A 25,723-nucleotide genomic window follows, 5' to 3' on the forward strand; every position below is an offset into this window, starting at 1 on the left:
AAGCAGGGGGAGTGGGAGAGGGAGAAGCAGGCTTCCCGCGGAGCAGGGAACCCCATGTGGGGCTCGATCCCAGGACCCTGGGATCATGACCTGAGCCGAAGGCAGACGCTTAACGACTGAGCCACCCAGGCGCCCCGAGAGTCATGTCTTCTTAAATCGGTTAGTTCTTTTGAAGACATCTTAACCAAAGCCTCATGCCTCCAGAGTCCTTACCATGACGAACGTCAATAACCATGATGACTCCCTGAGGCTGAATTTTAAAAGAGCATTAAAGATTAAAGGACACACAGGTCAATTACTGGTACAAGTAAATGACTTGAGGAGTAATTACATATAATTTTGTCTTGTTTATTTGGCATTAGTTGTAAGTGTCCATAATCCTGGGTCCCGGGGGTCCTTCACTTCGGGTTTGCATTCGGCAGATGAAGGGACTCAGCTCCAAAGGCAGGGGCTGGGGTATGGGGGAAGGGCCCTGGGGCACCGGGACTCTTGGCTTCTCCAGACTCAACCTGGTTGACCGGCTTCAGTCCAGATCCACAGACAGATTCATTCCTCATCCTCCTGCCCCAAACCATCCCCCAGAGGCACCAGTCCATCATGCACCATGCACAGTGGGAGGCACCAGGCTACCCACCAGCCTCTTCGCCCTGGAGGCTGCCACTGGGATGCAGATGCTGGTGCTGGGAGACCGGGCCCATGTCCTCTGGGCTCTGCAGCCCAGAGAGGAGGTCATGTGACTGAGGGTGAAGGGCATATGAAGGGCGAGAGTAGATCACTGGTGGGGGAGAGGGTGTGCGTGGACTCCCGTGTCCGAAGGAGACAGAACTTCCAAACATATGTGAAGGAGAAAGGGGTGAGCTATGGCTAAGACCATTCCTGTGATTGAGAGGGGCAGAAGCTCACTTGAACCAGCTTAATAGAATGGTCTCTTACTGGAATATCTGTTAGGTACAAGCTGGGTGGCTTAGAGGAACGGAAATGTCATCTCTCACAGTGCTGGAGGCCAGAAGACTGAGATCAAGATGTGGGCAGGGTTGGCTCCTTCCAGTGGTTCCAAGGGAGAATCTGTTCCTTGCCTCTCGTAGCTTCGGGTGGCTGCCGGCATCCTCGGCTTAGAGACGTGTCCCTCCAATCTACACCTGTCTCACCCAGCCGCCTTTCTGGGTTTCATGTCACTTTCCTTCCGAGCCTCCCTCATCTTTTTTTTTTTTTTTAAGATTTTATTTATTTATTTGTCAGAGAGAGAGAGAGAGCACAAGCAGGGGGAGTGTCAGGCAGAGGGAGAAACAGGCTCCTTGCTGAGTGGGGAGCCCGAGGCGGGACTCGATCCTAGGACCCTGGGATCATGACCCGAGCCGAAGGCAGCCACCTAACCAACTGAGCCACCCAGGAGTCCCATGAGCCTCCCTCATCTTACAAGGACCAGTCACTGGGTTAGGACCTCCCTCCTCTAGCATGACTCATCTTAACCTGATCACCTCTGCAAACACCCTTTCTCCAGATAAGATCCCATTTGTAGATTCTGGGCGGACATACATTTTTTTTTTTGGCGGTGTGGGGGGACACCATTCAACCCAGTACAGAAGGTTACAACAAAGAGACAAACCCCAGAGGACCAACACCCGAGCGGAGCCGGACTTCCCCGAGACTGGACCTGGGGACAGGGAGCTGGGGGGCCAGGGGCAGCGCTGCCAGACTGACAGAACCTGGTTCCGGGCAGGCATCGGACACGCGTGTGCTTAGGGAGGCGGGACCGCCCCAGCCCTAGAGGGAGCTCAGTTTCATCAAGTTAATCAAGGTGATTCCACTTGCCTTATCAATGACTGCTTTAGTCCTGGCCTTGTGAGGCCATCCTGTCCCATTAGATGGAAAGATAAAGTTCTGCTAAATCAAAGAGTGTGGAGCCCAAACAGAGAGCTCTGTTTTTATTGGGTGGGAAAAAGCAGAGACCAGAGTCCGGCGTTGCTGCGGAATCTGCAGTTTGCAGGGCAGGATACCAGAGTGGGGGGGGAGCTATGCAGAGAAGTGGGTCCCCAAACTGGCATGGAGTTCACTTGAGTTTGGGGCCAAAGGCTAATCAGGTTATGCACAGGGCAAGCCTCCATGAGGCCTGACACGGAACAGCTGTTGGAGGTCTGTGGGCTAAGTGGGGATTCCAAAAGCAGGGGACGCTGAAGTTCTGACCAGACAAAGTGCAGACACGGGACTGGTAGTCAGGAATGTAGTTCAGACTCCAGAGAGACCACGCCCTCGGAACAGGGCTGCTCTTACCTACAGTAAGAGCTACTTCAGATCCACCCTAACAGATTCACCCAGCCAGGGCAGGATGGAGCTGGTGTCCATGAGTAAATTAGCCACCTGTCGGAACAAAAGCTAACGCTCTTTAAATAAAGACAAAATATCCAGATGATCAATTATGGAGTATCACCAATATTACTAGCTATATGAAGCAGTGAAATGGGATGAAATAGCCAGGAGAAAAACTCAGCTGGTAGAAACACCGAGAGGTAACAAAGAGACTGAAGTTAGCAAACAAGATTTTATGGTTTTTTTTTTTTGTTTTTTTTAAGATTTTATTCATGAGAGACAGAGAGAGAGAGAGAGGCAGAGGGAGAAGCAGGCTTCCAAGGAGCAGGGAGCCTGATGCGGGACTCGATCCCAGGACCCTGGGATCATGACCTGAGCCGAAGGCAGACGCTTAACCATCTGAGTCACCCAGGCGCCCAGCAAACAAGATTTTAAACACAGCTCTTATAAATGTGTCCAAAAAAATTCTCATGAAAGGTATCTATCTCTATTTATCTCTCTATATATCTTTACAGACAGATGCACACACACAAAGATGGGGAATCTCAACAGAGAAATAGAAACTACAGAGTCTTAAAAATCTAACGAAGTTTCTAGAACTTAGAAATTAAAAAAATTATGGACTTAATGGCAGAAGAGACACTGCAAAAGAAGAGATCACTGGGGCACCTGAGTGGCTCAGTTGGTTAAGCGTCTGCCTTCGGCTCAGGTCATGATCCCAGGGTCCTGGGATCAAGCCCTGCGTCAGGCCCCCTGCTCATCGGGGAGCCTGCTTCTCCCTCTCCCCACTCATGCTCGCTCTTGCTATCTCTGTCTCTCTCTCTTAAATAAATAAATAAAATCTTAAGAAAAAAAGATGACTAAACTTAAAGGCAAGTCAATAGAATTTCTCTAAACTGAACTAAAGATGGAAAAAAGTGGATAAAATTAATGGAAAAATATTTGAAGGAATAGTAGCAGTAAATTTCAAATTTGATGAAAAAAATATCAGTGCCAATATCCAAGAATTCCAACAAACCACAAACAGCATAAACAAAAAGAAAACCTTCCCTAAAAAATATCAGAGTCAAATTGCTGAAAACCAAAGATAAAGAGAAAACCCTAAAAGCAATCAGGGGAAAGAAAAAGAGAAATGTACTGCATGCAGGGAAAGAAATAGTAACTATCACCACTGACTTATTAAAAATACTTGTTGCCAACGAACAAAAGAATAACATCTTTAAAGTGCTAGAAGAATTAAACTAGAAGTCTTTACCCAACAAAAATGGCTTTCAAATATAAAGTAAAATAATAATAACAAGTAACAAGATACATTAAAAAAATAAGATAAAATCATTTCTGATGAATCTACCTTTCAGCATTGCCTTAGGGTAATTTGGGAACAAATTAGCTCCAAAATAACTGTGGTTCTGGACCTGCCCTAATGAAGCTTTAAAAATTATTCTCGAAAAAGTAAAACTGGGGGTGTCTGGGTGGCTCAGTCAGTTAAACGTCTGACTCTTGATTTTGGTTCAGGTCATGATCTCAGGGCTGTGAGACTGAGCTCCGCATGGAGCGCCAAACTCAGTGTGGGGGAAGGGGTCCACCTGAGATTCTCTCCCTCCCTCCCCTTCTGCTCTGCCACTTGCCCTCTCTAAATCAATCAATGAATTAATTAAATCTTTAAAATATAAAATAAAACTGATTTTAAGTGACTTACTTGTGTTTCACAACACGGTTTAATAGTATTTAAATGAATATTTAAGCCTAGCACCAAGCAGTGTAAAATTAAAATGTCTAGTGTCCAATGAAGAGCCATGCAAATAAACGGGGAGGATATGTTCCCGGGTCAGGAGAAAAATCAATCAATGGAAAAAGACGCTGAAATGACACAGAGATTAGAATTAGCAGAAGAGAGTGTTAAGACAGCCACAAAGCAAATCATGAATGTGATGAGAGGAAGAATGAAAAATATGCAAAAGACCCGAATCAAACTTCGGAGATAAAAGTGCAGTATCTGAAATTAAAAAAAAACAAAAAACAAAAAACTGGCTACTGGACAAAAAATATTCAGCAAATGTATGGACCTCAAAAAGTATTATCTGGTGTTTTTACTAAGTTCAGTATCTATCTATCTATCATCTATCTATCTATCATCTATCATCCATCTATCATCATCATCTGTCTATCATCTATCTGTCTCTCTATCATGTATCTATCCGTCTATGTATCTATCATCTATCTATCTCTGTCAAGTCCAGTGCTTCCAGAGTTTCTTTTTTTTTAAGGTTTATTTATTTATTCGAGAGAGAGAAGGCAGAGGATGAGAGCAGAGAGGGTCTTAAGCAGACTCTGTTCTGAGCGTGGAGTCTGAATCAGGGCTCCATCTCACAACCCCAAGATCACAACCCAAGTCGAAACCAAGAGTCAGATGTTTAACCAACTGTGCCACTCAGGTGCCCGGCTTTGGGTTCTGATGGTGTATTCCTATCAGAATAAAACTGGTGAGCACCACCCACAAGACAAGTATAACAGTAAGAGTTTGTGTTGGTTTCAAATGCTTTACACATGTTAACTCCCTTCCTAAGAACCTAGGAGATCGGTGCCTACCGATCTTATTCTCTTTTTTTTGGATGTGAACATTAAGGGACAGAGAGATTGCAATAGCTGGCTGGGGGGGTGTCTCAGTCTCAGCACTGCTGACGTGTGGGGCTGGGTCAGTCTCTGTTGTGGGGCCGTCCTATGTTGTTTAGCAGCACCCTTGGCCCCCACCCACCAGGTACCGGGAGCAATCCCCTCTCCCACCCCAATTGGGACTCCCGAAAATGTTTCCAGACACTGCCCAGTATCTCCGGGGAACAAAATCATCCCTAGCTGAGCACCACTGGACTAGAGTAACTGGCAGGATACACATTAGAAAATATATACACGAAAATGAAAAATTTACAAGCATGACACTGAAAAATAAATATAACTAGAATATCTAACATTCTCTTCCTGCACCCAGTTGGATGCCTTGTGTCCAGGCCTCTGGAGTATATGCACTGTCTATAAGATCATTGTCCTGGGGACGGGGACGGGGGTGTGTGATCCTCTGCCCCCAAGGAGTTTTAACACCCAGGGCAACAAGACTCGTTCGAAGGCAAGACTTCCGATGAAAGACAATGGATATGCCAAACACAGCTGCCAATGGATTGATTGGATTGGTTTTCGTTCATAAACAGTGTCAAGCAGCCTTCCTGCTGGCAGGGCCATCTAGGACTTCAGGACAAGGGTGTGTCAACCAGACCCTGGACACAGAGGGCCAGAAGGACAGACGAGACCCTAGAATGGTTTCACGAGCATCTTAGCTCTTCTTCTGTGTCTGTGTCTTCTGTTGCTGGAGTTTGTTCATTTATTTATTCACTCAGTAGATATTTATGGAGTCCTACTCTATGCGCGGTGCTTCCCAGAGTGGGGACACCAGTGAGGAGAAGGCATGGCTGCCTTTGGGGACTCACATTCCAGCACCCTTTGGGGTTCGGCCCTCCAGCCCACTCCTTGGTTCCACGCCGGGCGGCTGAGCCCCGCATCTACTCCTGGCGCCTCCAAGCTCGAATCCAAGACTAATACAGACAGCCAGAGCTGCTTGGACCGGGTTTCTGTTCCCCAGGCTGAAAGGCAGGACCACAGGCAGCCGCTCCCTGGTGCCCCCTTCCCCGAGGGGTGCCAAGCAGAGTCTGGGGAAATCCCACTCAGGGCTCTATTTTGCAGTGTGTTACTGGCGTCAGGAGCCACGAGGATCAAGAAACAGCCAGCCCTTTCCTCTAACACTGTTTTACCGGGTTCTTCTGACACTGCTGTGGAAATAAAGGTTTTAAAGGGGCATTCATTCGCCATAACTCTGGGCGGGCAGCAAGCCACCGTCCAGCCCTGGTGCTAAGCCCTGGCCGTGGTCTTCCCTTCCCGGGCCAGCGATCCTCCCTGGACCTCGCCACCTTCAACACGAGCCCCGCTTTTTCATGTGATTTTGGAGAAATTAGTTGATGTAAGTTCCCATGTCTCTCGAATGTGTGCGTTTGTAAGAGCCCGTCTGCCCACTGTCATGGGCTTCTATCTAATAAAGACCAATAATGTACTGACTGTGCTCACTTTCCTGGGCAATTTAGTCCTTTATAGAATTTAATCTGCCACTGAGATTCACTGCATTATTAATGGAAGCCAGTGCATAGTGCCTCAATAATTAAACCATTCACTCAACAAACACCCACGTGTAGACACGCATGAACCCTCTCAGCTGGGTCCGTGGCTAGACGTGCTCAGCCCACAGCCCCCGCCCCAGCCCTTGGAGCTGGGGTTGCACTCCTGACATAATGTCCTCAGGGACCTATCATCCCCTTTAAATAAAACCCGAACTCCTCGCCTGGTCTGGGGGGCCCTCCTTGATGGATGCTGCCTCCCACCCCGCAGACATCACCCTGTGAATTCAGATCTGCCTTGACCACCAGTCTGAGGATCCCCCTGCCCTCCATTGTTTGATCCAGTTTTATTTTTCTCATGCTATTTAAAATCATCTTGTTTGTTTCTTGTCTGCCTTTTCCTGATGGAATTCCAAAATAATAGAGCAGCGATCCCGTATGTCCTGCTCCCTCCCCAGTCTCCATGCTCAGAACAGCACTTGCAGTGTGTGGTCGGGGCTCAGGAAACATGTCTTTAATAAATGAATCCATGAATGAATGAATGACCTTCTAGCTGGGAAGCACTCAGGTCCAGGGAGTCACCCAAAAGTTGACTTGCTTCTGAATTATCAGATCACATCTCCACTTTCCACAGATTGGGGTTTGGGGAGGCCATGGGGGAGAAGGACATCAACCCAGATTCCCCAGAGCAGAGTGTGGAATCTAAAACCCTCTCCTGCGGCGCCTGGGTGGCTCGGTCGGTTGGACATCCGACTCTTGGTTTCAGCTCAGGTCATGATCTCATGGGTAGAGGGAGTCAGGCTCTGAGCTCAGCAACAGAGTCTGCTTGGGGATTCTTTCCCTCTGCCCCTCCCTCCAGTCTCTCTCTGTCTCTCTCTCTCTCTAAAATAAATAAAATCGTGGACGCCTGGGTGGCTCAGTTGGTTAAGCATCTGCCTTCAGCTCAGGTCATGATCTAGGATCCTGGGATCAAGTCCTGCATCGGGCTCCCTGCTCAGTAGGGAGCCTGCTTCTCCCTCTGCCCCTCCCCCAGCTTGTGTGCTCGCTCTCTCTCTCATTTTCTCTCTGGCAAATAAATAAAAGCTTTAAAACAAACAAACAAACAAACAAACGAACTGTTCTCTTAAAAGATAAATTAATTAAATAAATAAAATCTTTAGAAAAGAAAATAAAATAAAACCCTGTCCCCATGTTGGTGAGATGTGAAGCATGCTTGTGACTCATCGGAGCTCACAGCATGCGGCAGAAGTGATGCTGTATGGCTCTGAAGCTGGGGCAGAAAAGGCCATCCAGCTCCTGCCTCGTTCAACAGGACACCCCCCTTTGCTGCCCCGAGCAGCTACGAGAATGGGCTGACTGCCCCAAGGCCGCCATGCTGTGGGGAAGCACCAGCAACATGAGGCGGCCCCAGCAGGAGCCCTGATGTCCCAGCCAATGGCCAGCCTCAGCCGCCAGACTTGTGAGGGAACAAGACACCCCAGCCTGATTCCAGCCCCAGCTGCTGAGCCAGCCCCGGCCACCAAACCTTCCCAGCTGACTCCCAGACATTAGAGAGCCGCAAAGAACCAGCCCTGCAGTGTCCCATCAAATCCTGATGCAAAGAATTCAAGAGCGTAACACAGTTGTTGTTTTATGCCACTAAGTTTCTTACCTAGCAACAGTAGCTAGAAATTCCCCATCGCCCTCTCTTCTGGGTTGCATTCTGTCCCTGCAAATTCTTATGTTGAAGTCTTACCCCAAGTACCTCGGAATATGACCTTATTTGGAAATAGGGTCTTTGAAGAGGTGAATAATTGAAAATGAGGTCATTCTGGGGGGCTCTAACCCAGCAGGTCTGGTGTCCTTACAGAAAGAGGAGATGTGACGTGGACACGCACACGGGGGAGGGGGGGGGAGGTCAGGTGCAGATGAAGGCAGAGATCCGGATGATGCATCTCTCAGCCAGGGAACAGCAAAGATGGCCAGCGAAGCCCAGTAGCTGGGAAGGAGGCCCGGAGCAGAGACTCAGAAGGAACCCACCCTGCTGACACCAGGGTCTTGGACTCTGGTCTCCAGAACGGTGAGACGGTCAATTTCTCTTGTTGAAGACACTGAGTCTGTGGGATGTTATCGTGGCTGATGCTCAGGGACACAGGCCTGATACAGACGGCAGTAAGCTGGTGATATCCAGGAGCCTGTCTGCACAAGAGGACTCACGAGATGCGGCATCCGGCACGCGGAGGGTGGGTTTTGCCTCTCCGAGCGTTATCCCCCTCATTCCTGAGTCATTTCCATGATAGGTTTGAGGCGCCTGGGTCTCTTTGGGGAGCGGGCTCCAGCGGGGTCTCTCACACCATATCACTGCCTTACATCTTTGCTGGATTGTCCTTTCAACATCTCTGGAAGTTTTCATTTTTATTCTATGTTATTGATCTTCCTGGGCAAACTTCCTTGGCTCTTTAAAAGAACAGCATTTAATTTTAAGAGCTAAGAGCTGGGCATCAGGAGAGCGCTAAGAGTGTAACTGATGGCCAGTGAAAGAGATGCCCCATCCGTTCACGCAGACCCAGCATGCAGCTGCAGAAGGTATCCTGGAAGTCTGGGGCGGGAGGGCTCGAGTTCCAGCCCTCAGAGCCCCTCCCCTGCCGCGTTGAGCAATGCCACAACCCAAGTCCGGTCTTGATGTCGCTTCCAGCACATTGCAGAGCTCAGGGCGCACAGTAGGCACTCAGTATTTGTGCAAGGAAGGAAGTATCTTGGAGCTGCTGTAACAAATGACCACAAACAACAGAAAATGATTCTCTCCCAGTTCTGGAGGCTAGAGGTGCACCATCAAGGTGTCTGCTGGTTTGGTTCCTTCTGGAGACCCCTAGGGAGAAACCAACCCATGCCCCTGTCCCGGCTTCTCCCATCCTTGGTGTTCTGTGGCTGGTGACGCCTCCCCTAATCTCTGCCCTGCTGTCACATGCCTTCTCCGCATCTCCCCTCTGCACCTGCGTCTCCTATCTTCCTCTCCTTTCTTGGAAGACACCAGTCATTGGATTTTGGGCCTCCCTAAATCCCGGATGATCTCACCTCAAATCCTTAACTCAGTTACATCTGCATGATCCTTTTTCTAAATGAGGTCCCATTCTGAGGTTCCAGGTGGACATTTCTGGGGGACGATGTTGACCAGTGCAGAAGGAGATAAGAGCTTATGGCAGGAGGATACTCCACACCCAGCAAATCTGGGGCCATGCTGAGAAACTGTGCATCCTGGACTAACGCCACATCTCGGGCAGGGATGAGCAGGTGCAGAATGTGGAGGTGCAGGGAGGAGAGGAAGTAGGACGGGGGTGCTGGAGCATCATGGAGGCTCTGCCCTGCCCACTGGCTCGGAACTGCAGGAGCGGAGGGGAGAGGCTCCCAGCAGCCAGGGTCCTGTTTTGGAGGACCCTCTGTCTTCTGTGGTGTCTCCTGACCCCACGCAGAGCCTCCTCCTGCTGTGTCCTGGGCCCTTAGGGCCCTAGTAGCTTTCAGCACTCCCCAGCCCCAGCCCCTGCAACTTCCCTCAAGCCTACATGGGTTCCAAGTGGTGACCCTCTCAGGGGGCATTTTACTGTGGGAAGAATTCAAGCCTGCAGAACGGGAGAAAGCCAGGAGGGATCTACCTTTGGGCAGAGAGGATCCCTTAGTGATCAGGCCATCCTAGATAGGTATAATCATCCTCCAAACTGCACTGAAATGGAGTCTGGATTAGCTGTAACTTCAAATTCAGAATTCCAAAGGGACAGCAGTTAAAGCCATTAGCTTTGGGTGTCAGTATGGTGTCATCAAGACATCTGTTCAGTCAAAATGCTTGACCAGAGGAGGGGGAGCTGTATCCCAGGGGGGACAGTCCAGCAGGCACTGTGACCCCAGAGGAAAAGCACTCTGGCTTCTGGAGGAATCTACAGCAAGCACTCACTGACTTGCCCCTTCCCCACAGACTTTTCCTGCCACTGGGAAGGTTCTATCCATGGTATTTGTGAAGGATGATTGACGACAAGGAGTCTTTGTTGTCCTATCAGCTGTAATTATCTTAATTCAAACATACTCCCTTATAGGGCTGACATCATACATGCTGTTTTCTAGGACAAATAGCTGTCAGAGCTGTCAAGCAGAGCTGCTTACTGTTTTATATCATTATAATATTTAATTTCAATTGGCTATTTTTTCCCGTGGAACACTTTCGAGACTGTTTCTTCCACTTCTATCTGGAAAAATTGGAGCCCAGGGAAGTGAGACAGAAGAAGCCATTCTCTCACATCAAAGTAAGTATTGACTTGGAAGCTAGGAGGAAGAAAGGAAAGGAAAAGAAAGGAAAGGAAAGGAAAGGAAAGGAAAGGAAAGGAAAGGAAAGGAAAAAAAGGGAGGGGGGAGGGAAGAGGGAGGGAGGGAGGGAAGGAGGGAGGAAGGAAGGAAGGAAGGAAGGAAGGAAGGAAGGAAGGAAGGAAGGAAGAGGAAGAGAGGGAGGGGTGCCGGGAGGAGAAGTTCATGACTTTCTGGCTAGCCAGGTAATGCACCTAATATCTGAGTTCCTTTGGCTACTGAATACTTATGGGAGAAAGGACAAATGAGCAAAGGGGTCTGGGTGGCCTGGTTAGACACAGCGCTCATTTGGAAATACATGTTTAATGGTTGCACTGAAAGATCATGAACAACAAAACAACTTCAAAAGACTAGAGGATTCAATGATCCCAAGTCACATAGGTTTTGATTCAAGACCAACTTAATTTTCACGGTTTACTGAGCTGCATTTATGGGTGGGTTTTTTTTTTTTTTTAAACCAGATTCGCTACTTACTTGCATTTCGTACTTTATCGCAGGCTTTTTCTCTGAGCATATTTTCCCCCCATACCCTTTGAGAGTAAATTGCAGACATCATGCCCCCTAATCTCTAAATACATCTAGATGCTTCAGTGGGCATTTTTCTGAGAATAAGGATACTGTCTTACATAACCATAAATGCACATAATACTAGAATTATCAAAATCAGGACATTTACCATTGATAAGCTATTATTATCTAATCTGTAGTTGATACTTGTTATGGACTGAATGCTTCTGTCTCCCCCACCCACCCCCAGATTCATATGTTGAAGTCCTAACCCCCAACGTGATGGAATTTGGAAGTGAGGTCTTTGGAGGTAATTGAGTTTAGATGAGGTTGTGAGGGTAGGACCCCCATGATGGGATTAGGGTTCTTAGGAGAAAAGATCCAGAGCACGCTCTCCCTCTCCCCCCTTTCCCTCTCTCTCTCCAGCATGTGAGGGCGCAGCAAGAAGTTGGCCATCTGTCACCAGAAGAGGACTCTCACCAGACCCCAGCCATGCCGGCACCCTGATGTCCAACATCCAGCCAGTGCCATTTCGTTAAGGCAGCTTGAACGGGCTAATACACTATTCCAATTCCATCGATTATCCAAATAATGCCCTTTATGCCACGTCCTACCTGGTCAGGACCTACCCCGGGCTCACGAGCAGTGCTTGGCTGCCGTGCCCCCTTAACTTCCTTTAATCTGAAACAGCACCCGAGTCTCCGTGTTTCTTTACCATAATGTTTCTGAAGAATACAGGCCAGTTATTTTGCAGGCTGTCCCTTGATTTGGGTTGTTCTGATGTTTGATGATCAGATTCGGGGTGTGCATTTTTAAAAAAAGATTTTATTTATTTGAGAGAGACACAGAGAATGAGAGCATGAGCAGAGAGAGGGAGAAGCAGACTCCCTGCTGAGCGGAGAGCCTGATGTGATACGGGGCTCAATCGATCCCAGGACCCTGAGATCGTGACCTGAGCCAAAGGCAGATGCTTAACGGATTGAGCCACCCAGGCACCCCGGGGTGTGCATTTTTGATGGGAAAACCACAGAAGTCATGGATGCCCTTCTCAGCGCATCACACCCCGTGTGGTACACGCTGCAGATGTGTTCAGTATCTGCTGGGTTTTCCTGCTGTGATGACACGCTTTCTGCTTGGTGTTTGCTAAGTAGTGGGGTGGGGGTACATGGCGACTATAGGGTATCCCGACCCTCCTCATACTTCTGCCCACTAGTCCTAGATCATGCACCGTGTTTCCAGCTCCACGGAGCCACCACCCCTCCCGTACGCATTGGCATTCGACTATAAAAAGAAGCTCTCCCTTCACCCTATTTGTTCGTTTTTGTGTACTTTTGACAATTCTACCATCTCCAGACTCACGAAGATCAGCACAGACTCAGCCATAAAGGATGTTTCAGACCGGGTGCCTATGGCCTCCTTAGAGTTAGAAAAATCCAGAATCATGGAAGATCACTTACTTCAATGACATAACTTTACAGATAGTGCGGCCAGGTCCAGAGAGGAAAAGGACAGGGCCAGAGTCACACAGCCGAGAGGACCAGCTGAAGGGCAGAGTGGTGGCTCCGGTGGGGAGCTTGGCCATATCCTAGCGACGTGGTTCCAGAGCCCTACTTGATGGAAGCCCCTGGCCGCGGGCTTTGTTGTTCTCCTCTGCGGCCTCGGAGCCACATGGCTGACCCACAACTTTGGAGGCCCTCCACAGGGGTGTGTGGGGCCCAGGAACCAATAATCGCATGCCTAAATTCAAGAGGACCCGGACCAGCGTCTGTGCTGAGGACTCCCACGGCCGGGAGCCAGAAACAATAGAAAGCCTGCAGCTCACCAGCTTGGACCAACCGCGAAGGGTTGTAGGAACCACCTCCTGCTTCCCTGGGACGCGTGCAAGAGCTGACATCGAAATAATCCCCCCTAATAGCTCTAATAGCATGCAGGCGCATTAACAAAATTCCTTAGACCTTGCCTTCCCCAACTAAAAATGACAGCAATGGATTTTATTATCTTGGAGGTTCTGGCCCCAGAGCTAGGATTCTGGAATCTAGAACTCCAATCTACTTGGGAACTTACTGGATTGGATTAATGCAGAATCTCTTATGTAAAAGCAAGAAATAATTAGCCCTGATAGTAGAAGCAGAAGCAGAATTGTGATTCATGATTCTTCTAATTGTTCTGCTCTCCTGCACATTTTAACCTCCCCTCCCCAGCCTTGGAGTAACATATGTTCTACACGCACACGGACAAATAGAATCACACTGGCATAAATGAGCGTGATTGGTGGGGGGGGGTCTGATTCTCAGCCAGCGGCTCCTCTTTCCCTCTGTGGGTGTCTCTCTGCGCTGGGTACAGAGGTACAGAATCCTGTCGCCTTGCTTGCCGGCACAAATGTGCTATAAAACACCCATAAATTCTCCTGACATTCCAGTGACCTTCGTGGGGTCTAGAAGAGCCACATTTCACACCAAAGATGGAGCTGTAAATATTCTGTCTGTGCAGTAAACACCGAGCTGACGTTGGCACCTCACTCATGTCCCCTCTGTGCCTGCCACCTCTCGGAGGAGATTTATTTACTGCCATGGAAAATTCCGGCCCCAAGGCAGGCAGCTTGCCACGACCCAGCGTCTCAGCATCTTGCTGCTGGCTGCTGCCTGCTCTTACACACACACACACACACACACACACACACACAGAGGCGTGTGCACACACATACGCACACGCACGCACACACACCCTCCCACGATTATAAAGCTGGGAACAGGAAGGCCCCCGAGCAAATTACACTAAAACATACACCACAGTCTTATCAGTCTTTCTTGGGAGGTGATTTTAGAATGATTTACATTTTATTTATTTTTCTTTTTTCTAGTCAATTTTATGTTGTCTGCAGCAGTCCAATAGTTTTCATATAATTTTTAATTTTTCTAACTAAAATATGTATTTAAAAGAGATAGGTCCCCGCCCCCACCCCACCCCCCCACCCCCACCCTGGGAGAAAGGGAGTCTTGGAGAAGCAGGATGTTCCCCTGCTCCAGTGACTCTCTGGTGGGCCACTTGGCCAGCTGACCCATCCAGAACCATCCCCCTTCAGACGTGCAGACGGGCCAAGGGGCAACCTGCGGGGTCTTGGCCGAGGAGGTCGGTTGTTGTAGTCACTGTCTCCTACAGCCAAGAGGCACCTATGGTTTTCCAAATAATTCCATGGGGCAGTCTGCAAGGTGCTGGGTCTGCCAGCTGGGAAAACCATCCACGATCCCGGCTCTGTGTGGGTAGAAAGAGCCAGACAGATGGCTGGACCATCTCTTGTCTCCTGTGGCCTCCCAGAAATCAAATTCCAGCCTCTTAAACCGCAGCCCCCCTGAGGGGAGAACTTTACTTTGCCCTCATGCACCCCCTGCAAGAAATCAGGGGTCAATGTAAGCTCCCCACCTGCCTCCCAGCTATTGCTCCCTGCCCCCCAATTCATCTCTGCAATTGTAATTAAGGTGCTGACAGAGAGGGTTAGCCGCCAGAATTGTTTGTTCAATTTATTGATTAGCTATTTCTCAGAAGTTCATTGCCATCTCGAAGCAGGGGATGGGGAATTGGGTCTCTATGGTTTCTCAAGGCTTGGGCTGCTCCCAGTGATTAAATGCAGCCACAACACATCCATCCTGGGGAGCAGCTCTACCCAAGGTCAAACATTCATGCAAAACGGGAGCCAAGATCTGCATGTCTAAATGCCAGTAGCAGGAAGGACTGCGATTCTGAAAGCCAGGAGAAGGGGAAGAAGAGGGAGGCAGGGTAGAGGGAAGCATGGAGGGGAAGGAGGCTCAAAGGAAAAGCAGGAGGTGTGGTTATAGTGATTCTTACAAGGGGACACCAAGTGGGAAAATCTGGGGTGCCCCCCACCCCCTAAACAAAGGACACAAGGTGGGCTCTCCACACAGGAGCCTGAGCATCCGAATGGGTCAACTTGGTGTCTTAGCTCGGGTGACCCAGAAACAGAGTCTGAGTCAGGCTTGTGTGGGAGGACCTGGGGGAGAAGACCCCAGGGGGCAGGTGGGGGGACCCAGAAGTGAGTGGGCTGCTGACCTCGGAGCTCAATAAGGCGACCTGAGGCAAGTCTCAGGTGTGAAATGTGCCCCCCCACCCCCGGCTGCTGGCTTCTATTGCCCTCAGGGCAGAGACCCCCACACTTCCGAGGGGTACGGGGCCTCCCCCAGGTGAGGTGCCAGCAGGGTGCCCCACTAGCTGCATGTGAGCCCCAGGCAATGACAGGAAGAGGTGTCAGCTGCAACCCTAACAGCCCACCTGATCACCCAAGAAGAGCTAAGCCCCTGCTGTGCTTGCTCTCACCTGAGCCAGAGCCCAGTGCTTTGCAAAACAAGCCCCATCTTGCCCTCAGCATGTGTGGTCTAGCTGGGGGAGTGGAGATGGTCATTCACCCAATAACCCCTAGGTCCATGAAAACATGCAGCTGTGACATGGGTCAGGAAGGAGAGCCAGGGGACTGGGCACCCAGAGGAGCACAGGGGAGGCCCCCCCAGCAACAGAGGTCCAGGAAGCCTTCTCTGAGGAAGTGGTGGCTGGGGGCAAGCTCTCAAAGAAGGTGGAAGCTTTCTAGGTACAAGGGCGGGAGGCATCCCCAGCCTGTGCTGAGGGTAGTGATGGAAAGGAGTGGTGTCAGCAGGTGGGTGGGCTTTCTCTTCAGAGCTATGGGAGCCACCAAGGGCTTAAGCACGGGGTACTGACGTGCTCAGAGGTGCACTTTGAAAAATGTGCTCTGGCTGCTCCCTGGAGGATGGGTTAGAAGGAGGTCAGGATGCTGGGGCCCCCTGTCTGGGCAGCAGGTGGTGGCGGATTCAGTGGAGGTAGAGAAGGTGGAGAGAAGGGATGGGTGAGAGGTAGGGGTAAAACCAGTCTTGGTGATGGGCTGGGCTGGACTGGAGGGTGGAGGGAGAGGGAGACACGAATGCAAGTAGGGTCATAGCTCTTCCCTGGCATGGGAAGACGTGCAGGCTGACTGTGAACATTCAGGCTGAGGTCTAAAAGGCTGGACACCTGGAGGAGATCACATGGTCACTTCTGGGGGAGGACGGGGACGGGGAGAAGGAAGAGACTTCCACTGCTCATACTATAAACTTCCAAAATGTTCTCTTCAAGAGTCACTCAAATATAATAATTCAACTTTTTAAATAATTAAACAAGGTGAACAAATACATGTAAAAGTGCTCAACATCATTAATAACCAGAGAGAGGAAATGAAAACCATAATGAGATACTACTACAGAGCAACTAGAATGGCTAAAATTCAAGACTGAAGATTCCAAGTGTTGACAAGGATGTGGAGCAACCAGAACTCTCATCCATCGCTGGTGGAACTGAGAAATGACACAGCTCTGTTGGAAGGGTACTTGGCAGTTCCTTGTGAAGCTAAACATACACTTACTCTATGCCCCACAAACCTCAGTCTTCCAAATTTGCCCAAGAGAAATGAAAACATGTCTTCACACAAGGATCTGGGCAAGAATGCTCATGGCGGGTTTATTCATAATGGGCCCAAACTGGAAGCATGTTTATTATCTAGTGACTAGGTCAACAAAGTGAGGTACATCCATTCACCAGAAGATTACCCTCTGATATAAAAGGAAAGCTGATACATGAGATGAGGATGAATCTCAAAAGCTTTATTTTTTTTTTTAAATAAAACTACACCCAACATGGGGCTCAAACTCAAGATCAAGAGTCACATGCCCCACCAACAGAGCCAGCCAGGTGCCCCTCCAAAGCTTTAGACTAAATGAAAGAAGGCAGAGATGCTGTAACCCACAAAAGATAGCATAGTCTATGATTCAGTTTATATGAAAATTCTAGAGAAGACAGAACTATAGGGATAGCAAGCTTGTGGGGAACGGGGGTAGTGTCCCCAAAAGGACATAAGGAAACTCTTGTGGGTGATGTTAAGTGTTCTATATCTTGATTGTGGTGGTGGTTACATAGGTATATACATTTCTATTTTTATTTTTGTGAAGACTGTTTTTTAGAGAAATTTTAGGTTTGCAGCAAAATTGAGAGAAAGATACAGAGGTTTCCTATAAACCCTTAACCTCTGACACACATACAACCTTTCCTACTATCAACATCTCCCACCAGAGAGGTGCATCTGTCACAAACAATGCACCTACATTGAAACATAATATCACCATAAGTACGTAGCATACATTATGGTCCTCTCTCGGGATTGTACATTGTATGGGTTTGGACAAATGTACAATGATATGTATCTGCTATTTCATCATACAGAGTAGTTTCACTGCCCTAAAAATCTTTGCTCTGCCGACTCACCCCTCTTTCCCCCCAACCCCTTGGTTACCCCTGATCATTTTACTGTCTCCATAGTTCTGCTTTTCCCAGAATGTCAAGGAGTTGGAATCATATAGCATGGAGACTTTTCAGATTGGCTTCTTTCACTTAGGGACATGCATTTAAGATTCCTTCACGTCTTTTCATGGCTTATTAACTCATTTCTTTTCGTCACTGAATAATATTCCATTGTCCAAATGGGCCACACCTGTTCGTCCATTTACCTTCTGAAAGACATGTTGATTGCCTCCAAGTCTGGGCAGTTATGAATAACACTGCTCTAAACATCCGTGTGCAGGTTTCCCTATAGACATAAGTTTTCAACTCCTTTGGGTAAATATCAAGGAGCACGATTCCTAGATCCAAGGATAAGAGTATGTTTCATTTTGTAAGAAGCCGCCAAACTGTCAAACAAAAGTGGCTTACCAGTTGGCTCCCAATGGCCAAAGCTGCCACAATTTGAGCAATGAAATAAATTATGTATTGAATTATAGCCCAAAGTGTAAAATAAATATCCATGAGTCTATACTGACATAAATAAATAAATTTAAAAAAAGGTAGAGAAGAGACAAATCCCCCTTGCAGGAGAACTAATATAATTTAGGTAGATGCTCCGCCCTCCATCAATTAAGTATGGGCTGTGCCTAGTGTTTTTCTCTTAAAGAGTACAGCATGGAAAGGGATGAAAACAGCACCTTTACCTTGGCGAGAAACACCACCTCAGCCAGCTAGCTGGTCAAGCTCCCCATCAACAGCCCCGAGTCATGGCTCCTCGATAGGATACAACATGGCACTCCACCTCTGTGCTCTTCCTGCCCCGAAACCCACGCTCAGTCTAATCCTGGGGAAAATATGGAGCAAATCCAAAGTGAGGAACATTGTATGACACACCTGGCCAGTTGTCCACAAAACTGAGAAGGTCATCAAGAGCAAGGGGAGATTGGAGATGAGCCCCACCATGAGGAGGCTGAGGAGACATAGCACCTGAGCATGACTTGGTGTCCTGCATGGGATCCTGGAGCAGGAAAAGGCCATTTACTTATTTATTGTCTTCTAAGATTTTATTAAGTGATCTCTACATCTGACATGGGGCTCAAACTCACACCTCCGAGATCAAGGGTCGTGTGCTCTACCCACGGAGCCAGCCGGGCACCCCTAAAGCATGGACTCTAGTTAATGATGTTATCGACACTGGCTCACTGATTTCAACAACTGTACCGTGCGAATGTTAGATGCTAACAGTCGGGGAAAACAGGTGTTGGGTATATGGTGATTCTGTGTTATTGGCACATTTTTTTTTGATAAATCTAAAACTATTCTAAAATAAAAGGTTTATTTAAAAAAATAATAAATGAGGGAGGCTGGGTGGCTCAGCCGCTAAGCATCTGCCTTTGGCTCAGGTCATGATCCCAGGGTCCTGGGATCGAGCCCCGCGTCGGGCTCCTTGCTCAGCGGGGAGTTTATTTCTCCCTCTCCCACTCCCCTGCTTGTGCTCTCTCTGTCTCTTTTTCTCTTTCTCTCTCTCAAGTAAATAAGTAAAATCTTTAAAACAAATAAGTAAATGGCATGACAAGCCAATGGTGTGCGGTGCAGCCCCTCGCCAGCATCTCTCTCTGTCCCGGGCAGGAAGAGCCAGAGGCCATGGTGCAGTCCCGCCCTGCGTTTGTTGGCCGGGTGACTTTGGCCAAGCCACTTCCCTTCTCCCGGCTCACCATTCCTCATCAAACTTGTGGCTAGCGACACCTATGTTACTGGATGTCCGGGAGGACTGGACGCTCTTCTCAGTCTTGCCTGGGATTACCTGGGGCACTTCCAGGTCATGCCATGTGCTTCATTAAAGAGAATTTTGTTCCGTGGGTCCCCACAGGGCCCAGACCCCCACCTGTTTAGCCAGCGCCCCTTGCGGTTCCGAAGGCACTGAGGCCCGTCCTTGGAAAGGATGCCCTGCCTGCAGGTAAGGCCGTTAGGATTATTATTATTATTGGCTATTCTTTTGCCCCTGGTGATTTTAGGCTTGACCGTGGGTCCGGAGGCACTGCTTCTTGCGATGGGTCCTGCAGAAAGGTGGGCGCTAACCACTGCCAGGCCTCTCACTGGCCAAGGGCAGGCCTCGGGATGCCAGCACACTTTTGAGCATGTCGTCCTAGAGGTGCTGCCACAGAGCAGGGGGTGCATTTTAGGGGGTGGGGGCCCTGCCCTAGTCAGAGTTCCCACCGTGGAGCCGAAAACCAAGACCCAAGATGGAAGAGAAGGCAGAAAGATGCTCATAAATAGACATTGAAACGTAACCATGTCATCTCCAGGATGGTGAAATACAGCTCTTTTGCAAAAACATATTGTGTTCATTCTCTTCTGAATTTTCCAAATTCTCTGCGGTGAGGGTATGTTTCCTTTAAAACCAGGCCAAAAGGGGCACCTGGGTGGATCCGTTGGTTAAGCCTCTGACTCTTGGTTTCAGCTCAGGCGCTGTGGGCCGCTTGGAACGTAGTAGTTGGTGATGCTTACATGGTTGATCAACAGTCACTCGGCCTCCTTTGAGCTGCAGCTTCTCCTGGATCTGGGGGAAGTAAGGGGGTGACCACCAACCACCTCCTGATTCTCCTTCCTCCACAAGCAGCCAGCCTGGGGCTGCAGGGACTCCCGCTCGCGCTGTGTTTACTGGCGGAGACCGGGGCGGGGCGGGGGGGGGGGTGCCACCAGTTGGGCTGGTGCTGGGCATCGAGCCTGCTTAGGATTCTCTCTCTCCCTCTTCCCCTTCCTTCCCCCCCTCTTTCTAAAGTAAATATATAAAACCAGGCCAAAAGAAAATTTCTGTGTTCCTTTTTTATATATAAAACTAGAGTAAAGAGAAAGCCTTTTCACTGGGATGGAACTCCAGCCGGGAAACAGGACGGCCTGTGAGGGGACACATCCAGCCTCCCTGGGATGCTGTAGTTACAGGTGTCTGTCTGTCTGTCTCACCCCCACCCCTCACCAACAATGACACTCAAACACGTGAACTTCGGGGTCCCTGCTCTGCTAAAACCCTTTCTCAAAGGAAAAGAATGCCCATTTTGCATGCCTGTCATGGGACACAAAGAACTTCCTCTGACCAGCTTCTCACAAAAAAAACCCAGGCGCATTCCCGCGCAGAACAGAAGTCTGTCGCCCAGAGTACCACCACCCACTCCTTGCGCACCCTCACCCCGTGTCGCTGTGACTCCCTTTCTCCAGCGGACCTGCTGGTCCCGTCCAATCAGTTCTTCACCTGGGGGGGTCACAGCTCCCACAACAGGGGGCAGCCAGAGGGCACCCCAACAGCTCCAGGTACCCCTCAGAAGGAAAGTCTCCTCATTAATCAGAAAATGCATCTGCCCTGGACCTTCCCACCCCCTCCCTCCCAGCGTCAGACCTCGGCTGCCCTGAGCCCGTTCTTGGCGCCTCTAAAACTTTCCTGCTCTGATCATCATCTCCTGGTGTCGCTTTGAGACGTGCCCCCCACGCACCACGGAGGCGGGAACCCAGTCCTTGGAGGGCCTCTCATGCCTGGCTCCTGCCCTACCCCTCCCATGTCTGCAAGGACCCTCCCCTCCCCTCCCTGGGGCTCCATGCTCTGCTGCACTAGGGCCCCCGAGAAGATGCTGTGTTTGAGGCCAGCTTCCTTCCCATGGCCTGCAAAAGCCCAGAGGACACAGGAAACCCAGAAGACACACCTGGGCAGGGGTGGAGGGTGGAGGGGAGACCGTGGAGAGCCCGCCCATGGAGAAACAGAGCCCATGGTTTGTGAGGAGGAAAAGGAGAGGAAGTGAAGGAAAAGGTGCTCCTGGGCCATTTCCCTCCTGTTTAGAGCTCGGGCTGGAAGAGCTTTTCCGGGGCTGAGCCTGGGGCCCCGGGAAGGGGCTGCCGTGCAGGGACTCCCATCCGGCGCCCGTCCTGCCCCCCCCCGCACGGGGGAGCCTCAGAGCCAGGCCCTCACCACCGTCGCCAAAAAGAGCATGTGCAAGACGTGATCGTTTGTCACCAAGATGGAGTATATGATGTGAACCATGGCAAACACCGTAATGACTAATTTCAAACATTTATTACAATTCTTGAGAGACTTGAAAACTGTTCCCGCTCTTGATTTTAATAATTGCGGTCTTGAAGGAGCTGCTTATCAAAGTGACACAAATTGTGTGGTAAATAGATTATGGCACAGCTGAAATACTGGAAAATGAGATCAGAAATGCTCCTTCTCCCCCATTTAAAACGCCCTGCAATCCTTCAGAGAGCCATAGCCGTGCGGCGGCCGCGGCGTGCAGTTGGGAGAACTGGTGCCTGGCGAGGCGGCTTTGATCAGCCTCCCCCCCGGCCCCCCGACCCCCTGCAGCAGCCCTGGCTCCTGCTCCGGCTCCCTCGGCCCATCCGGACCCAGCAGGGGCGGGAGGGGGGTGCGGGAAGGAAGGAGGACCCGTGTGGTGTCAGGAGTGGAAGGGAATGTGGGTTGGGGGGCCGTGGGCACTGACCCCTGCCCCCCAGGAAGCTTTGATAGGGAATCCAGCCCCCCATCTTCTCTGTCCCCTTACTAGAGAATTCTCACTCCCTTGAGAGGTTGGAGCCTCCCTGTTCCGGCCTCTCGATTCCGAGTCTCTCCTCCCTTCCACAAACTGAGCACCTACTATGTGCCAGGCATGGTGCTAAGGGCTGGGCATGCACAGGTGGACCAGCAGGGCAGATGCTGCCAAGGGCTTCCATCCAGAGCAGGAGCCCCTGTGCAGGCCATGCAATGAGGTGACAGTGTGACCCACGCCTGGCTGTGCCTGCCTGACTACGGGAGGGCCCGGGGATGCTGACCCCGGCCTGGCCACCGCTGACCCAGCATCTCAGGACATTTCCTGGCCGGGGTGCTTGTGCGCTTGGGCCCGGACCCTGCCCTGTCCAGGATTCCAGGCTCCAGGGCCCAGCTTCCTGTCCCTTCCTCCAAGGACGGAATGACCTGGGAAAGCCCCATGCATCCTGAAAGGACAAGGAAACCCAGGGAGACCTAGGGAGACACTGTCCCGTTTGCCTTAAGCCCCTGAACCAAGTAACGGTTAAAGGACCCGCAGGGCTCACTCACCCCAAACGGTTCTCTTCTAAATGTGTGACATGATTACAACCAGTCCTGTGGGTTGTCACTTAGTGCGTGGCCCCTGTGAAAGGCAAATGATTTACCTTTGGGGTGACACAGAAGAGCCCGCGGCCCTGGGTGAGGATGGTGTAGCCTGAATGCTCCCGGGAGCACCCCGAGGTACTTTTCAGGAACCTCCGTACCAGAACCTCATCGGTAACTAAGCCCCAGTGTAACCAGACACAAGCCGTACATCACTGCCAATTAATATTCAAACAGAAAGCTTGGCGCGTCGATTGGTACATAGTTTGATCTCCCTGCAAGAAGCCTCCTCCCTTCCCTGGCCCTGGTGGGAGGGAGGTCGCCCCTCTGCAGCAGCCACACCTGCAGAGGCCCATCGGCTGTGGGCCGCTTGGAACGTACCAGTTGGTGATGGTTACGTGGTTGATCAAGAGTCACTCGGCCTCCTTTGAGCCGCAGCTTCTCCTGGGTCTGGGGGAGGCCAGGGGGTGACCACCAGCCACCTCTTGATTCTCCTTCCTCCACAAGCAGCCGGCCTGGGGCCGCAGGGACGCCCGCTCGGCTGTGTTTACTGGCGGAGACCAGGGCGGGCGGGGGGGGGGGGGGGGGGGGGGGGGGGGGGGGGGGGGGGGGGGGTACCACCAGAACGTGCTCAGGCTCTGACAGCTCTGAGAGCCGTTCTTATCTGTTCCGTTTTTAAAAAATAGGCATTGAATTAAGAAATTCAAGAGTTTAAGGGCGCCTGGGTGGCTCAGTTGGTTAAGCGACTGCCTTCAGCTCAGGTCATGATCCTGGAGTCCTGGGATCGAGTCCTGCATCGGGCTCCCTGCTCAGCGGGGAGTCTGCTTCTCCCTCTGACCCTCCCCCCTCTCATGCTCTCTCTGTATCTCATTCTCTCTCTCAAATAAATAAAATCTTAAAAAAAAAAGAAATTCAAGAGTTTATATATATAAACCCAAGTTAATAGATATTAAATTTTATTATTTATTAAATATTAATAATTCATTAGGATTTTCAAATTAAATATCAGACCTCTAACAAATTAAATTTAAATACTTAAGTCTATTATTAGTGGAAAGAGATTGCTGGGATGGGGTGGGAGGAAATACATTCCAGAAACTATTTTTTTAGCCCAAAGGGCAAGGGTCTTCTTATCGCCATTTTATGGCTGGGGAGAGGAAGAGCCGCGGAAGTTAAAGCACTTGACCTTAAACACTCAGTGGATTCATCCGTGAGGCAGGATTCAAACCCGCATCTGATTATGTCCTGGATCTGGTCCCTGCTTAGAATACACACCTGCTTTACTCTGATATGAGAGCAGGACTTGTCTGGTTAGAGGAGGGGAAGGATGGATGCGAAATAGGCTAATTTGATCTCAGGGTCCCGGGATCGAGTCCCGCATCAGGCTCCCTGCTCAGTGGGGAGTCTCCTTCTCCCTCTGCCCCTCCCCGCCTCGCAAAAATAAATAAATAAAATCTTTTAAAAATATGCTAATTTTGTTGGAAGGCAGAATGTGGGGATAGGATGTGTGCTTAGGAAGGGCGTCCAGGTGGGGGTGTCTTGGGGGAGGGGGCTGACTGGGCAAGGAGGGCATGGGGGGCCGGGGGGAGAGAGCACCCACTGCACTCCCTGGGAGGCTGGGTCCTGCCCCAAATCCCAGTCCTCCCAAGCCTGTGGTGGGTGCAGTGGTGTCCCTGAGGTGTCCTCATGCCAATCCCCAGAACCTGTGTGTGTGTGTGGCCTTATTTGGGAAAAAGGTCTTTGCAGATGTAGTCACGTTACGGACCTCAGATGAGATCCTGTTGGATTATGTGGGTGAGTCCTAAATGCAATGGCCAGCGTCCTAATAAGAAACCGAAGAGGGAAACAGCGAAGAAATGAAACCATGTGAGGACTTAGAGGGGGGCAGAGACTGGAGGGAGACAGCCACGAGGCCCTGGAAGGCCCGTGGCCACTGGAACTGGAAGAGGGAGGAAGAGCGGCTCCCCTGGAGCCCCGGGAGGGAGCACAGCTCCGGACACCCCCATCTCAGACTAGTGTCCCCCAGAGCTCTGAGAGAACCCATTTCTGTTGTTTTCAGGCCCCCAGGTTGTGGGGATTTGTTTCAACAGCCCCGGGAAGCTTCCCTAGGGCCAGAGGAGCTCGCCCATCCCCTCTCTGCTCCAGCCGTCTGCAACACGCGGGCACCCCGACTCGGTGGGGCAGGGGTGGTGGGAGTGCAGCGAGGGGCTCCGCTTTCCATCCCTCGGGCTCAGGCTTGGGGGAATGAACGGTCCAGTGACAGCGGGGACCAATACAGATAACAGCCTCGGATATTTTATAAGTCTAAATACAAAATTAAAACTTAGGTTGTCATAGTCTAATTATGAGATGATTCCTTGCTTTGCAAGCAGCTTCTCCTAAATAGAAAACCCCTTTGTCCATTTCAAGTACCAGCTGATTCATATCTATTGTTCCTGATGCAGATTTCACCATTCTGGGAGGGACCCCCTAATTGTATGTCCCCTTGTCTGAACAGCTAGACCCCCGCCCCTAGTTCAAGGCCGCATCTCCCCTCTGCCCTGCTCCTCCTCCCAATGTCCTGGTCCCAGCTGCCTCCCAGGCTGCCCTCCCATTCTGGTCCTACCCTGGGGGTGCCACTTGCGTGCTCAAAACCCTCAACTTCCCCACTGCCTACCACGCCCAGCACAGACCCAGCTGCAGGAAGGGTAGGATCATCCACATTTGGCGCAAGCAACCTTCAGGTCTTTCTTCCGGCCACCCCCACGTAGATGCTGAGCTCCAGCACAGAGGGAGCAGGATGCCCCCCACTGTCCCCTTGTTGCTCCCCCTCCAGACTGTGCTCCTACTGTCCCCTCCCACAATGCTCTCCCCCCTTCACCTTCTAAAGGCCATGGCCCGACTGTCCTTCGAGGTCATCTCCAGTGTAATCTCTTCCTTAGAACCTTTTTGGTTTCCCTCCCCATCTCCTTGGACCCTCACGCCGCTTTTGTGGCCT

Source organism: Mirounga leonina, unplaced genomic scaffold (genome assembly GCF_011800145.1).
Source record: "Mirounga leonina isolate KUSES-001 unplaced genomic scaffold, KU_Mleo_1.0 Mir_197, whole genome shotgun sequence".
NCBI lineage: Eukaryota > Metazoa > Chordata > Mammalia > Carnivora > Phocidae > Mirounga > Mirounga leonina.